Source organism: Lipophrys pholis, assembly GCF_963383615.2.
Source record: "Lipophrys pholis genome assembly, chromosome: 2".
NCBI classification, from domain to species: Eukaryota; Metazoa; Chordata; class Actinopteri; order Blenniiformes; family Blenniidae; genus Lipophrys; species Lipophrys pholis.
Window position 1 is genome coordinate 21,437,050 of NC_137636.1, and position 13,752 is coordinate 21,450,801.

At 40.5% G+C, this 13,752-nt stretch overlaps 1 protein-coding gene across 1 annotated transcript in view; it reads left to right on the plus strand.

Annotated features, from left to right (window-relative positions):
• LOC308106697 (neural-cadherin) overlaps positions 1 to 13,752 on the plus strand; it is a gene marked incomplete at its 3' end in the record, with an annotated part of 401,833 nt that overhangs the window by 145,320 nt on the left and 242,761 nt on the right.

Consider the following 13,752-nt stretch of genomic DNA (forward strand, 5'->3'; position numbering starts at 1 on the left):
TTGTAATAGCTGTTTTGTGGGGATATTTTCCAATCAAATCAAGCTAATTAGTTATAAACCTCTAAAGACACACAATTTTGTAAACTCCGGCTGGTGTTCACTGGAAAAACATGTGTCAGTCACTATGTATTGTGTTACTGGCTTTTCTTAAATGAGATGTCGGAAACTTCCTTATAAAAAAAAAACCCAAACACAAATCACTACTGCTCATTCACCACTCATCACGCTATGTAATGAAATACTGATGGACTGAAATATTTCAGTTTATCACGGAATATACATGATTGCAGAAGCCTGTATACACACTGCTGTAGAGAGCAGATGCAGCACCAGCAGTACTATGCATCAATGTCTGCAGGCAGCAGACTGAAGTGCAATGGTTGTATAAATGATCAGAAAATGGTCAGCACAGGGCTATTTTATCTGCATCCATGGATTTTACCCTCCGAGTTGTTGCATACAGGTAACTCAGTGAGAGAGCGTGACAGATGCTGCTTTCAGGGAATTCATCCGTCGGCTTTTGGCGAGTGTTAGATCCTGAAATGACTGATTGTCAAATCAAGCAAACAAAACCACTATTCTAATAATTTGTTGTTTGACATCTGTCAAGACAAGCAAGCCCATTCCATCCTCTCAAATGTCAAAATGCGCCTGTTCCCCTCTGTTGTCATATGAAGCTACGGCTAATATCTCTGTTGTTTTGAAGTGTTTGTCAGACAAAACAAACAATTTCACACGAGCCTGAAAATGCCTCGAGGAGCTTTTTATTTTGGTGACATTTACCAGACAAATTGATTAATAAACTAAATGAAAAATGTGACAAATTAAATTAACATGAAAAATAACAATTATTTTGATATTGCGTGTCTCATATTCTGTTTGTTAATACTTTATCCAAATCCATGTCATTGTTTAAACACGTGATGAAGCAAATTTCCTTTTGGACGGTCATTGAAGGCCGTTTTTGCATCTCTTGAGCATCTAATGTTTCCCCTGTGTTCACCAATAGTGACTCATTCAGTAATAAAGGCCAAATGAAAGGTCACAATGACGGAAAAAAGACAAAGCTCCACTTTAGTATGTAAAGGAAAATGTCAGCTCTTTCTTTTGGTGAAATTAGCATCTTTCTCTCTCTCTCTCTACAACTTTTATCTAAACTTATTGCGTGATTTAAACTTTCACACGCAAAAAAAACAAGAGGCACAAACAAAAGTGATATTGGCTGTAGAAACAATCCAAATTGAATACATCAAATCCGTTTAGATGTGCATTTTGAACTTTGAAGCATACTCTCCAAGACCAGTGAAATGTTTTCAGCAGTATCTTGCTTTGTTCTTTTCAGTAAAATATACTTATTACCATATACTTTTGACATGGTTTGACGGTGTTCTTCCGTGTTCAGCGGGAACGTCATCATACAATGTTTCTGATGAAGACAGAAAAACACAGTTGAAACATGTCACAGGTTTATGAAAAGGAGAAAGCAGCACACTTTTAAACAAACTGAAGACATATCGAATGTCATCAAACTATAGAGACATGTGTTGTCAGTGAAATGTGTTGATTGTGTTGATGTGTTGATTTCATCCATTGAAAGAGTGGATGCAATGAGCGCCAGCCAACCAGAGGCTGAGTAGAGGGGGCCATGGCTTCATCATCCTCTGGGAAAAAAATAGACAATCGGGCTTATAGATGCTGCTGAATGGTGCATCATAAGGGATTTGATAGTGTGTGTACGCATTGCTGACTGAAGAATTAACAGATATATGCTGTATATGCACTTTTACCCTGGACTACAAAATTGAGCTTTGAAAAATTCTCAAATTAGCATCACTGTGGTTACATTTAGGTCGATGATACACAACAGTTCATAACACCACAATTTTATCAACCAGAAAAATGTCACAAAAACACCTCAATAGTATCTTATGCCTGTGAGGAGTAAAATGTTAGTTATTGCTAAGTGTGAAGGAAAGATTGCTAATCATTTAAAAAAAAAAGAAAGGAAGGACTAAATGCTGAGATCACTCCATTTTATTTCCTATTGTGTGTTTAATGATGGACTTGTATTGTTTGTAACTGGTTAACTGTTCCCATGATTGTGTTGCAGGTTTGAGTCGATAGTTAATGATTAGAATTCTGTGGAGAATGGAGAGATGGATGGAGGAACTGTGTTCTTTGATCATGTTCATGTGTTTAACACTAAAAGAATGATGACCCAGAAAATCTCCATTGATATTTTCGTCTGCACAAATCCTCCATGCGCACCGGTTCTGTGTGAGTGGAGTCAAATGTTTACGGCGCTGACTGCACATGCAACTGAATCCATTTCCCTCGGAACCCGGCTGGTCCAGCTTTGTCAGGTTCGCTCCTCACAGTTGCTTCCTAATTCAGCGTGGCAGCTGCCAATACACCCCCACCCCACCCACCCATCCACCCACCACCCCCACCCCCCACACACCACTGCTTCTGTGGCGCTTGCATCTTTTAATTGGTTGATTTTCTGGCAGAGAGCTGGGCAGATTGGTGCGGCAGGGTCAATCAACCATATCAACCAGCACCCTGAGGAGGTCCTGAGCCTGAACCCTGCCGTGTGTGTGTGTGTGTGTGTGTGTGTGTGTGTGTGTGTGTGTGTGTGTGTGTGTGTGTGTGTGTGTGTGTGTGTGTGTGTGTGTGTGTGTGTGTGTGTGTGTGTGTGTGTGTGTGTGTGTGTGTGTGTGTGTGTGTGTGTGTGTGTGTGTGTGTGTGTGTGTGTGTGTGTGTGTGTGTGTGTGTGTGTGTGTGTGTGTGTGCAGACAGTGATTCAGTAGGGCGTTACTATGGATGCACTAATGTAGATATAATGTGCATTCATGCGTAATGCATTTGATATGTTTGCACTTATGTTGTTTGTAGTGGATGGGGGTTCGTGTTTGTGTAGGTGTGTGTGTGTGTGTTTGTTTGTGTCAGTTGTATGGATTTACTGTCAGCGACAGCAGAATAATCAGAAGGTTTTTCTTCCATAACCCTCAACCCTCTCCCACAGCTGCCACAAAAAATGGTACTTGACGATCTATTCAGACACATGCACACACACACATGCACACACACATACACACGAGGGCAGGTCTGAGCAAACAGATGTGGTCTCTTTGATGAGACAAACAGAGTGGGGACAATTTAAAGATTAAAGCCATTACTTTGTCTTCATGTGTTTGCTTTGTGTGTTTGGGGGGGGGGGAGGGACACCCTGGACAAGTGTGGATTCTGTGCTTGTGATGGAGAGGGAAGGAAAAGAGAACACAGTGGACAGAGGTCATTAAATATGTCATTATATATCAACGTCCAGGCAGAAAATCTGACCTGTTTAGAAGAAGTCCTGGAGTTGAAGCCATGCAATACTGTGTGTGTGCATGCGTGCCTGCTGTCTGCGTTCGTCACTCGGCCCACCTTTCATTGACGTGCTGCCACTTTGCCAGAAGGACCGTGTCACTGTACCTACCTGCACCTGCCTGTTGCCACGGAAACCACCCGGGTGGCTTCCTGCACTGTTATTGGATGTGTCTGTACGTCTTACATGTGTTCATTTGTGTCAGCTCCCAACGTTATTGGTTTTCTTGTCAGAACCTTTCTTTTCGTTTAACTTTGCGTGGAATTTATTATTTTGGATGAAACGACAATATATTATGTGTTTTAGAGTCGGCAGCAGTGGTGAACCCTAACACTAACCTTCATTTTTGTAGTATAATTATTTTTGCGTTGCGTTATTACGTCCTTACTTGTCATTATATGTGTAAATGTTGTAATGTGACAGCTTTTGCTCGTCTGCGACTCCTTTTCATGTCAGTCCTCCCACCTTTAGTGCATCGAATCAGTGAACAAACTGTCAGATGATGAAACAGAATTGACATATAAATTCTACAGTTATATACCTTATTAATATTGTGCTGGCTATTTTGAATACAAAGTTGAAAAATGACCATCGTTTTTGACAACGGGAATGCAGATATTTTTCTCATGAGAAAGTTACTCATAATCATGAATAGAGATAAACTAACTGAAAGGGAGTGATAGATGGAAATAAAATGCAAGCAAGACAGGGAAAGTAAGTTAGGCATAAGAAAATGAAATATCCAGTCAAAGAACATAAAAGAAACATCATGATTTAAACTTATCAGTTCACTGACCACTTTATTAGGTACACCTTGCTGGAATTGTGCCTTAAGAAGTGTCTTAACTCTTGGTGCCTTTGAATAAACTACATTTCGAAATGCTCCTCAGAGGTTTTTGCACCGTATTGACAAGATAACGTCTGATGGTTGTTGCAGATTTGTTAGTTCCACGTCCATGATGTGAGAAGTTCTTCTATAGCTCAAAGGAGCTGTGCTGCACTGAGATCTGTGACCGTGGTGAGTCCACAGAACTCATTGTCATGTTCCAGAAACCAGTTAAAGATGGTAAGGATGGCCCACAGTGGACGTGAAGGCATAAAAAATGTCTTTTTTTTCTCCTTTTTTTTTCTTTGATGGCTTCCATCAAGACGCACAGAAATGTCCCACATCAACATCACAATGTCACACAAATCACATCGATGCAAATATATAGCAAAGACACAGAAAATAAACAAAAACATGTCCATACACAGAGCTACAACAAAGTATTCAGAGAGAAAAGAAAATGATAGGTTTAGGTTGTGGGGTCCCCCGTAGAGGAAACTGACGATTCTTTCATGATGGACGATCTTGCATGCAGTTAAAAATGGAATGAAAATCATTCATGCTGCTACGTGATCAATACGTCATTTTTCCTGAGGATGAACAGTTGTTCGCCTCCGATACCTACCATTGTTAGCAAGGGATCAGATTTCCACCTCAGTGTTATACTTTTTTTTTTTTTGCAATTAATACGGGAAGCAGTGCAAGTTAAATGGAGTGGCTACATGTTAGATTGGATTTTAAAAGGTTACCACTTCAAGGTCTGCTAGAAAATGAATCCCATGTATCCTGGATGAAGCTTTACAGATATCACTTTGTAATTTACTGCACTGCCATTTGGTACGGAGAGACGTTCCCTCCTTCAATCCACATCTGGAATAAAATAGGTGCTATGTTTGAATTGGATCCATGCAATTTCGTGTGTGAAGCGATTGAAGGAAAAAATCTCTGATTGGCCTGTTAAAAGGGCGGGTAAATGGTCAGCTGCAATGTGGGGCTCAAACAGCATTCAGATGTTACCAAGAGAGTCTTGAACCTGCTTCAAAGTTCACCATGTCAGTTCTGGTGTTACTTTATACAGATTGATTATCTTGCAAGGGTTCTGTTATCCAAGCTTTGGCATCAACACTGGATCTTCACGCAGAGAACTGCTGCTCATTTGATCATTCTTTGGTTGTGCGTGAGAGTCCACGGAAACCGGCTGTTCTTCAAACACTCAGACCCCATTCACTTGACAAAGTCTCGAGTGAAAACGTATCGTTTGTGTCTTGTTGTTGCAAAAAAAGTTTTGCGTTTACACGGCAACGTTCTGAAAGCGTTTCCACGAAAAAAAACCCTGAGACACTGAAAACTAAGTTCAGACAGACAGAAATCGGCTCTAAACGTTAACAATGGGAGAACACAGACATGTGGAAAGGCGACCAAGTTGGATTATTATTACGACGACTGTCCACTATGAAACTACCAAGTCCCAGGAGAAGATGGACTGGGAGTCATGACACTCTGGAGGAAACATTGTTCTTATTGTCCAGCTCCTACACAGAAACGGAGCATTTTCAAAAAATTCCACTGCGAGAGTCGTTTTCAAAATGTTCTGTTTCCAGTGGCTCCGAGCACCATCGTCATGGAAATGGACACCCAACAGGCAACGTAAGTTTTGTGTTTTCGCTGGAAATCGTTGCCGTGTGAACGGGCCCTGGGAATAACGAACGCCGCCGTGCCACTGAAAAGCTTTTAAGTAGCGTGACAAGAGTTAAGCTCGTATCTTTCTCAGCGTCTAAGCAATGGGGCGACCTTGGTCTTAAAATAATAAATGGATAATCCGTACTTCCAGAAGTCATTACTTTAGATTCAGTCATTCAGTACGCCTGGACTTTTAAGGGTCCGTTCTACAACTCGCTGCTTTTAACTTCTAAAATATTTGGCCCACACTCGAATCTTTGCCATGTTATGTCCTCCTGAAAATTTTATGACAAGAGGAACTATTTTGCTGTATCTTCACCCTGAGCTATCTAACATTTTTCAAATGTTGACATTTGTGTTTTGTGTTACTCTATTAGAAACCCAGTGCATGCCTGAAATAAATCAACATTCTGGAGTTATAAGGAGTTAGAAATGAAAGTAAATTCTGAAAATGTCACCTTTTTGAGATATACCTCTTTAACACATCTCCTCACCCCTTTCAAAGCTTCCATATCTAAAAAAAAAAAAAAAACTCTAAAGGGAGATATTAGGTTTAAAGTGTTTTCTCCACACTGTTGTTTGGCTTTGCAGACCGTGTTCATACACATGGTCAGTCAGGTGGTCTGAAGGGAGATTTCACAGGAATGGAGCCCATCTGACATCTAACTCTTGCTATTATCTGTAAAGACTAGACTTAGTTCAGACGATGGGGTGGAAGTCAAACGCTCTGCCACATGGTAACGAAGATAATGTCAGACTCGTCTGCTGCTTGGTATGAACACACTTTTTTGTCTTCTGTTTTAGTCGTCTTTGGGTCATTGACATGCCGCCGCTTTCTAGGAAATCACATCGTTTTGACATCCAAATGTTTTTTTACTTAGCAATTACTTGCCTCCTTCCTTATTCATTAAGGTGCTGAATTGGAAAAACTCAAATGAATAATTAAAGATAATTCTAAAACTGCAATTGTACAAGGGAAATTGTAAAATATTTGTTTCAAACAGTGTTAAATTTCATGTTCTATAGTAATGCATTACTGTAACGGCTTTCAAATACTATAAAATAAAAGAACCAAATGATTTTCTTAAACTGAGTATGGCTGCTTAAAGGAGGGGTGAAAATGAAAGCAAAAGGGGCAATAGATAGCCAATAAAAATCATTAAAAACTAATTACATCACAAAGCTTTACAACCTGATCATAACTTCATCTTTGAGAAAAAAACACAAGTCAGTACATTTTACAATGTAATGCAAATCATATAACATCTACCCTCCTAATTCTGGGTGTGCATTTATGTTGCTGGGAACATTTCACTTATCAACTACCAGACGATGCTCTCCATGTAGAGGAGCCACCGCGAGCCATGCCTCCTCCGCTGCCTCCACCTGAAGGGCCGGAGACTGAGCGGTGTCGTCTCCGTTCCTGCCAGCTCGCTGAACGCTCAGTGGAGGTGACAATTTAAGCAGCTATTCTGTCCATCTACGCACACACATGAATAATACATGGCGGCTGAGTGGTAATTCATGCCATCGTAAGTACTGATTAGCAGGGAATCAGACGGCAGACTCTGCCTCGAACAAACCCACAATCAGTGAGCAGCGGTTGGATGTATCAACAGACACACACCATTATCCCCGCGCCCTCCCTCCATTCTTCATGTATGCCTTATCTGGATAAACTAAATGAACTCAATAATTAAATTCTGTAATTAATTTCTACGACTGACATCGGGCATCGGCCTGAGGAACGCTTCTGTTTTTCTTTTCCGATCAACGGGGCGAAAACAAACAGACAAAAAGTGAAACAAAAAGGTTAAAAAGTAATTAGAGTGTGTTGATGTACGTCTGAGGCGCTTTTCAATTGACTGCAGCATTGATTTGAGCCAAATTAGAGCTGCGGTTGAGGCCAGTGATCGTGAGAGGCATCGTGTCGTCGTACGAGTTCTGAACTTCTCGCTCTCTCTCTATTTCAGTCTGATCACTTTCTATCTCTGTCTCTGTCTCTCTCTGTCTCTCTCTCTCTCTCTCTGTGTCTCTCTGTGTGTGTCTCTCTCTCTCTCTCTCTCTCTCTCTCTCTCTCTCTCTCTCTCTCTCTCTCACTCCCCCTCCCTGTTCTCCAGACTGTAGCGTCGGCAGTCCTTCATGTGGCGGACGCCTACGAGCATCTGCTTGAAAGCATTAGAGAGGTATTCGCCGAGGTTAGGTTGATGTAAGTGTCAAACAGAATCAGCCTTAAAGCCCGTCCTGAAAAATGAGCCATGACACGGGACCATTATCTCTTTGGTGTAAATTTTTAAAATGTACATCCCTGGCTTGATATATCATCTTTAATGGAGAGCAACATACATAGATGGTCTGCTTTTAGCTGTGCTCCATCTAAAGTGTTTACATATGTCTTCTCCAGCATGTGCTCATGCTGCATAAGCCATTCTTCATTCATCCTTCTATTTAGTTGTTTGCTTGTCCATCCATTAAGATGTACCACGGTCATTTATCTGTCCAGCCATAAGTTCTTCTATCAATTTATATACCAGTTTTTACCTTTTTTTTAATTTAGGCCATCTTTACAGTGCAATGATCTCACGTGAAAACGGAAACTCTTTGTTGCATTGTTACTATCCATTTAAATGGCAGTGTTGCTTGAAGCAACTGAAAACACTCAGGGCTCGTCTCTGGGTAGACGGCGGAAACGCTGCCACTGGTGATGCGCACCATGGCCCTAGTATATAGTTCTCCTGCACATGCTCAGTAGATGGACAATAACAATATGATTGTCAGTGTTCGCCCATTGTTAATGTTTAGTGCGTATTGTTCTCTGCTGCACGTGTGTGTGTGTGTGTGTGGTTTCATTACATAAACAACCAACAGCACCAACTAGTGGACCAACAAAAAAAACCCGACAGTTTTCAGTGTTTCTGCCATTTCTGTGTAAACTGACAAAACATTACTCTTTAAACATGAAACATTTCTGAAACAAAAATTATGCGTTTTCACATGAAACATCACATAAATGGGGCCATAGTCTTCCAACAGTCTTCCTTCCTTCTAATTCTGAATATGATTCTCTTTCCATCATCTATTAATACCTTCATTCATCCATTCAGCTATTGCTACATTCATCCAATTATAAATTCCTTCATTTATGTCTGGTTTAAACTTCAACAAACCTGGACACATTTGCAAAATTCTCAACACACCTCTCTTTCTGTGCATTTGAAAATAACTATAATAGAGAAAGTTGAACCTGACCAGGTTTCTCCTTATAATTGGTAAATTAGAAGAGATGTAACAGTTAAAAATCAGGGACTCACTGCTCGTTGTCGCCATCGCTAAATCTCATAGATACACACGAGAACAAACCAGAACTGACTTTAAGCCAATCACCAAGCAACTCTGGCGATGGGCGACTATAAAAGCTCCCCAAGTCACGGACAGCAAATGACACTGATTGGTGACGTTTTATGTCAGTCACTCATATTGTTAATCAGTAATTGGTGAAACTGCTACTAAACCCCGCCTCCTCACATACACACTTTAGAGAGATAGAAATCAAGAAATCTGCTCTTGTATTGTCGATTATCTATAGAAAATGAAGCACATACAGTCCACGGACCATCGTTAGTTTGTTGGTACAAACATATTGGATATTATTACAGTTTATTGATTTATGTAAAAAATAATAATAATAATTTCCTCCTTTTGGGACTGAGGGGTGTCTGCGCCCTCGGGCCCTCTATTGCCCAGCTGCCACTGCTTTATAACCCAACTCCAAAATACAACCAGGACAGGAAATTACATTAAACCCCTTGGTGACGTCAAGCAAAACTCAACATTAGTTTCAAAACAGCAAATCTGTTACAGTGGCAATGTTTTAACCACAGTTTGCATCCTGGTTTATACTGGTTGATCTAATTACTAGAAGATGGAGTAAATGTGTGGTTCGGTGCAGCTTCAATAAAATAATCACGTGATCTTTCGATGCCTTCTCATCATGTCATTGTGAGGTGGCATGGATTACAATTGCAACAACACATCATCAGTAGAGTAAATCTAACCTGTCTAATGACGATCTAAAGCAGCTCACATTAACTGTCGGTGGGTGAACCATCCAACACTTGGTGAATTCTGCTTCACAATGGTAGGAAGAGCCGACATCGAAGGGTCGAAAAGCAACAACAAAAATAGTCATGGTGAAAAAAAAAAGCAACATTGCTATGAACGTTTGGCCACCACAAACCAGTTATCCCTGTGGTAACTTTTCTTAAATCCCAAACAGTCAGAAGGATTGTGAGGTCAAGCCTTCACAGTCTATATTTATACAGAATAAGCACTGGATTGTTTTCCTGCAAATGCAGCCCTAAAATGCTTTAACGATCATAAGAGGGGTTAATTTCACCCCATAGACTATGTGTGATTGCAACAGTAAATTACATATTTTGGGCCACAACCAAAAAACAGGAAGCTTTTGTTCCTAATTCTATCTGTGGTGTTACTTCCTGCTGTTTTGATATGGTACTGACCACTCCTCCTCTCACTGAGATCTCCGGGCTTTTATTTAATCCAGGGATGTCAAACACATTCCAGTTTAGAGGCCACAGGCAGTCCAATTCCATCCTGAGTGGGCCGAACTGGTACAATAGTGCCGTAATTACCTTTAAATTGAAACCTTTTTCTTTTTTGTGGCACAGCATATAGGTGATGAATATGTCTTAATTGTCACATTTTTACTACATAAAATAACTCCAATCTCAACATAAAGCCAATAGCATCACCAATATCTCAGTGTTATGTGTGCTACTTGTTATAAAGTCAATGTTTTATTTCCAATTTTTACTATTTGCTTCATAGTTTGGTCAGATTGGAACTAATCTCACCTCACAAGCCTTATGTTTGATACCCTTAATGTAATTGTTTTGCGCGCTCTGGTCGTGTGTGCATGCACTTTCTCTCAGTGCTTGCACTTCCTTTAGCAATGTAAATACTCGATTGGTTGATGGGTGGCTTTGACATGTGTAATTCTATTTTTTTTTTAAAAACTCAGAACTTGCAACCCTTTCACCCTAAGTAAGCTTTTTTTCTTTTTCTTTTTTTTGTTCCATGTGTGACACTATCAGAGTTTGACAGCTAGCTCACCACAAAACATCTCAGGGAAAAAAAAAAAAAGAACAACAACCTCGGAATCGTTATGTTCGAGAAGGAGTCGAACGTGTTGTGTCTAAGTGTTTCCGACGGTTGTTGTTCTGCCTGCTCACGTTGCCATGTCAGACCTGTCGTCATCGTAAACTTGACTGTAAGAGGGCTCCATTTGAATTCATAATGACGGCTCTGTCTTCATTCATAATGTAGAAGTAGTCGACCCGGAGAGTCTGGACAAAAGCAGCTTCGTAGGCCGTGTGAAAGACTCGCGCATCAACTCAGCTGCACAGACGGCGCCTGTAATTTCACCATCAGATTGCAGGCATAAATGCACACCGAGAGTCACAGCTCTTTCAGGCTTTCAGGTGAGATAAATACATGCAATTATCAAATGATCTTCCAAATGGCTTCCTCGGTCCACAAGTGGAAGCCGTTTGATCAATGCACCCTATGTACCCCGAGGGGAACTACATAATAAAGAGACACATCACGGTACTGTCCGACTTGCATATCGATCTGTGTGTAACTGCACGGCTTGCAAAGTACGTCGAAATTGTTCAAATGCTGCAGCAAAGCCTCTACAAAACTGAGCAGATGAGTGGCACGTCAGTGAGGTTCCCTTCTCAGGCACAAAGAGTCCATCAGTTATTGAATCAAAACGACTGCAGTGAAAGAACACGATCAGTGTTCAGCTCCTTGGGAGAGAACCTCTTTTTCTGTAAATGAAAAAGAACAGTAATCGTTGGTCGACTGGCAGGCGGATATATTTTGAGATCATACATGCCAGAGTCACGTGATGAACATAAACAGATATTTTAGTCTAAGCTTTCTTGTTGAGGTTTGTAATTTGACGGCAGTGGAAGTTGTTCAACAAAAGCGGGAATCAGTTAAAAGGTCAACAAACCACTTTGCTTAGATTGAGCCAACAATCAAGGTCAGATAGTATGCTTCTAAATGAATTGTTGATTTGCCTAGAGGTTTCCATCCAAACATCTCCAGCAGGATTACCATTGCAACAAGGCATCATCAAAAATAACCTATCTCACGACGGTCTAACCCCACCTCATATTCAGTCTTGCTGAAAATTAGGGTACCTCTGGACAGGTCACCAGCAGATAACCAATTCCCTGTTGACACAACATTTTCAAGTGAAAAATGAAAACTTCCATTTCTGGGTCCGTTTACATGACAATGGTGCTGAACAGTCTGAATCAGTCTCTGTGGAAATGGGATAAAACATACCTTTTCCAAAAGGCTGCTACTGCGTAGTAACTAATAGTACTTGGACAATCAGAACAATGTTTTCCTCCAGAGTGTCATGACTCCCAGTCCATGTTCTCCTGGGACTTGGTAGTTTTATAGTTGACGGTCACTGTAATAACAATCCAACTTGGTCATCTGTCCACTAGAATGTCTGAGTAAAAAAAAAAGAAACATCAGCACCAACTTGGGGCCCAACATGCCAATTATATTGTTTTTAGAATTTCTGCTGTTTCCGTGTAAATGGACATCATTTTCAAAACATTGTCATGTAAAGATGAAACTTTCCAGAAACAAAAACAGAAAAAACGATGCGTTTTCACTTGAAACGGGGGCCTCGGTCTCAATCAATCAGTGTGTCCTGTTGATAGATCATGTTTTCATTAACTTCTATAGGCATTGATGTTTAAATGATCAAGTCCCATTGTTTTTTTTTTTTTAACATTTACCTTTTTCACCAGCACCTGAGATGTAGCTGCACTGCATGATGCTGCCATGACCATGCTTGCTACAATGCTGTGTCAAACATAGTGTAACTTGTATTGTCTAAATTGCTCTGTTTTCATTCAGTCAAACCAAAGAACATATTTTCAATTGACTTCAGCAGCCATTGCATATTATATTTCCTCCAACCTGACCTTTGTCTCACAGTGGTTTTGTCTCCGGTGCTGTCTCATGAAGCCTTGATTGGCCTGTAGCTTGCAGATTGTCCCTCATCTGAGCTGCTGAAGCTTCAAACGTCTTCAGAGAAGTCAGAGGTGGTCTCCCTCATTAGTTCCCTTCTTGCAAAGCCACCCATGAAAACCACATTTGACATAAACCCCCATCTCTTGCATTTATTAAAGACTGATAAACTGTAACTCCAGGGAATGTCAATGATTTTTTTTTTTTTAACATCCATCTCCTGACTTATATTTTTCTGGGACCTTTCCACAGAGTTGCTTTGAGTGTACTTTATTCTACATGTTGTTTTTGTAGCTGGGATTACTGATTTACCAGGGAATGGACTAACCCTATGTGCCTCTGTTCAATTATGTTGGTTGCTCCTTCCATTGGCAGGTGGTGTCCAGGCAGTTGTTTACAATAATATATTGTACATTACTGCTAATTGTCTAGATACCACCACTGTGCTGGAGGGAAATGCAATAAATACATCAAATTAACTGACAAGTAGGTGGTTTATAATCAGGGGAAATATGAAAGAAACTGCCAGAGGGTTGGTTTTGTTTTCATAAATCACTACTTTTCTCTTATTTTTTCACTGATCCTCCTCATTTGATGTTGCATATTTGTAATATCTTGTGGATAGAAAATGATTATAGTCTGTGCAAAATATCATAAGAACTTTTTTGCTTGTTCACTTAAGCCTCCTACAAACTGTGTGATTTTCGGAAATCGTGGGCGAGTCATTGTGACGTCTCTGGTCGTGGCTCTATTCGGTGGTCGTATGTCGCATCGTGAGCCAGGTCAAGGACGGCCG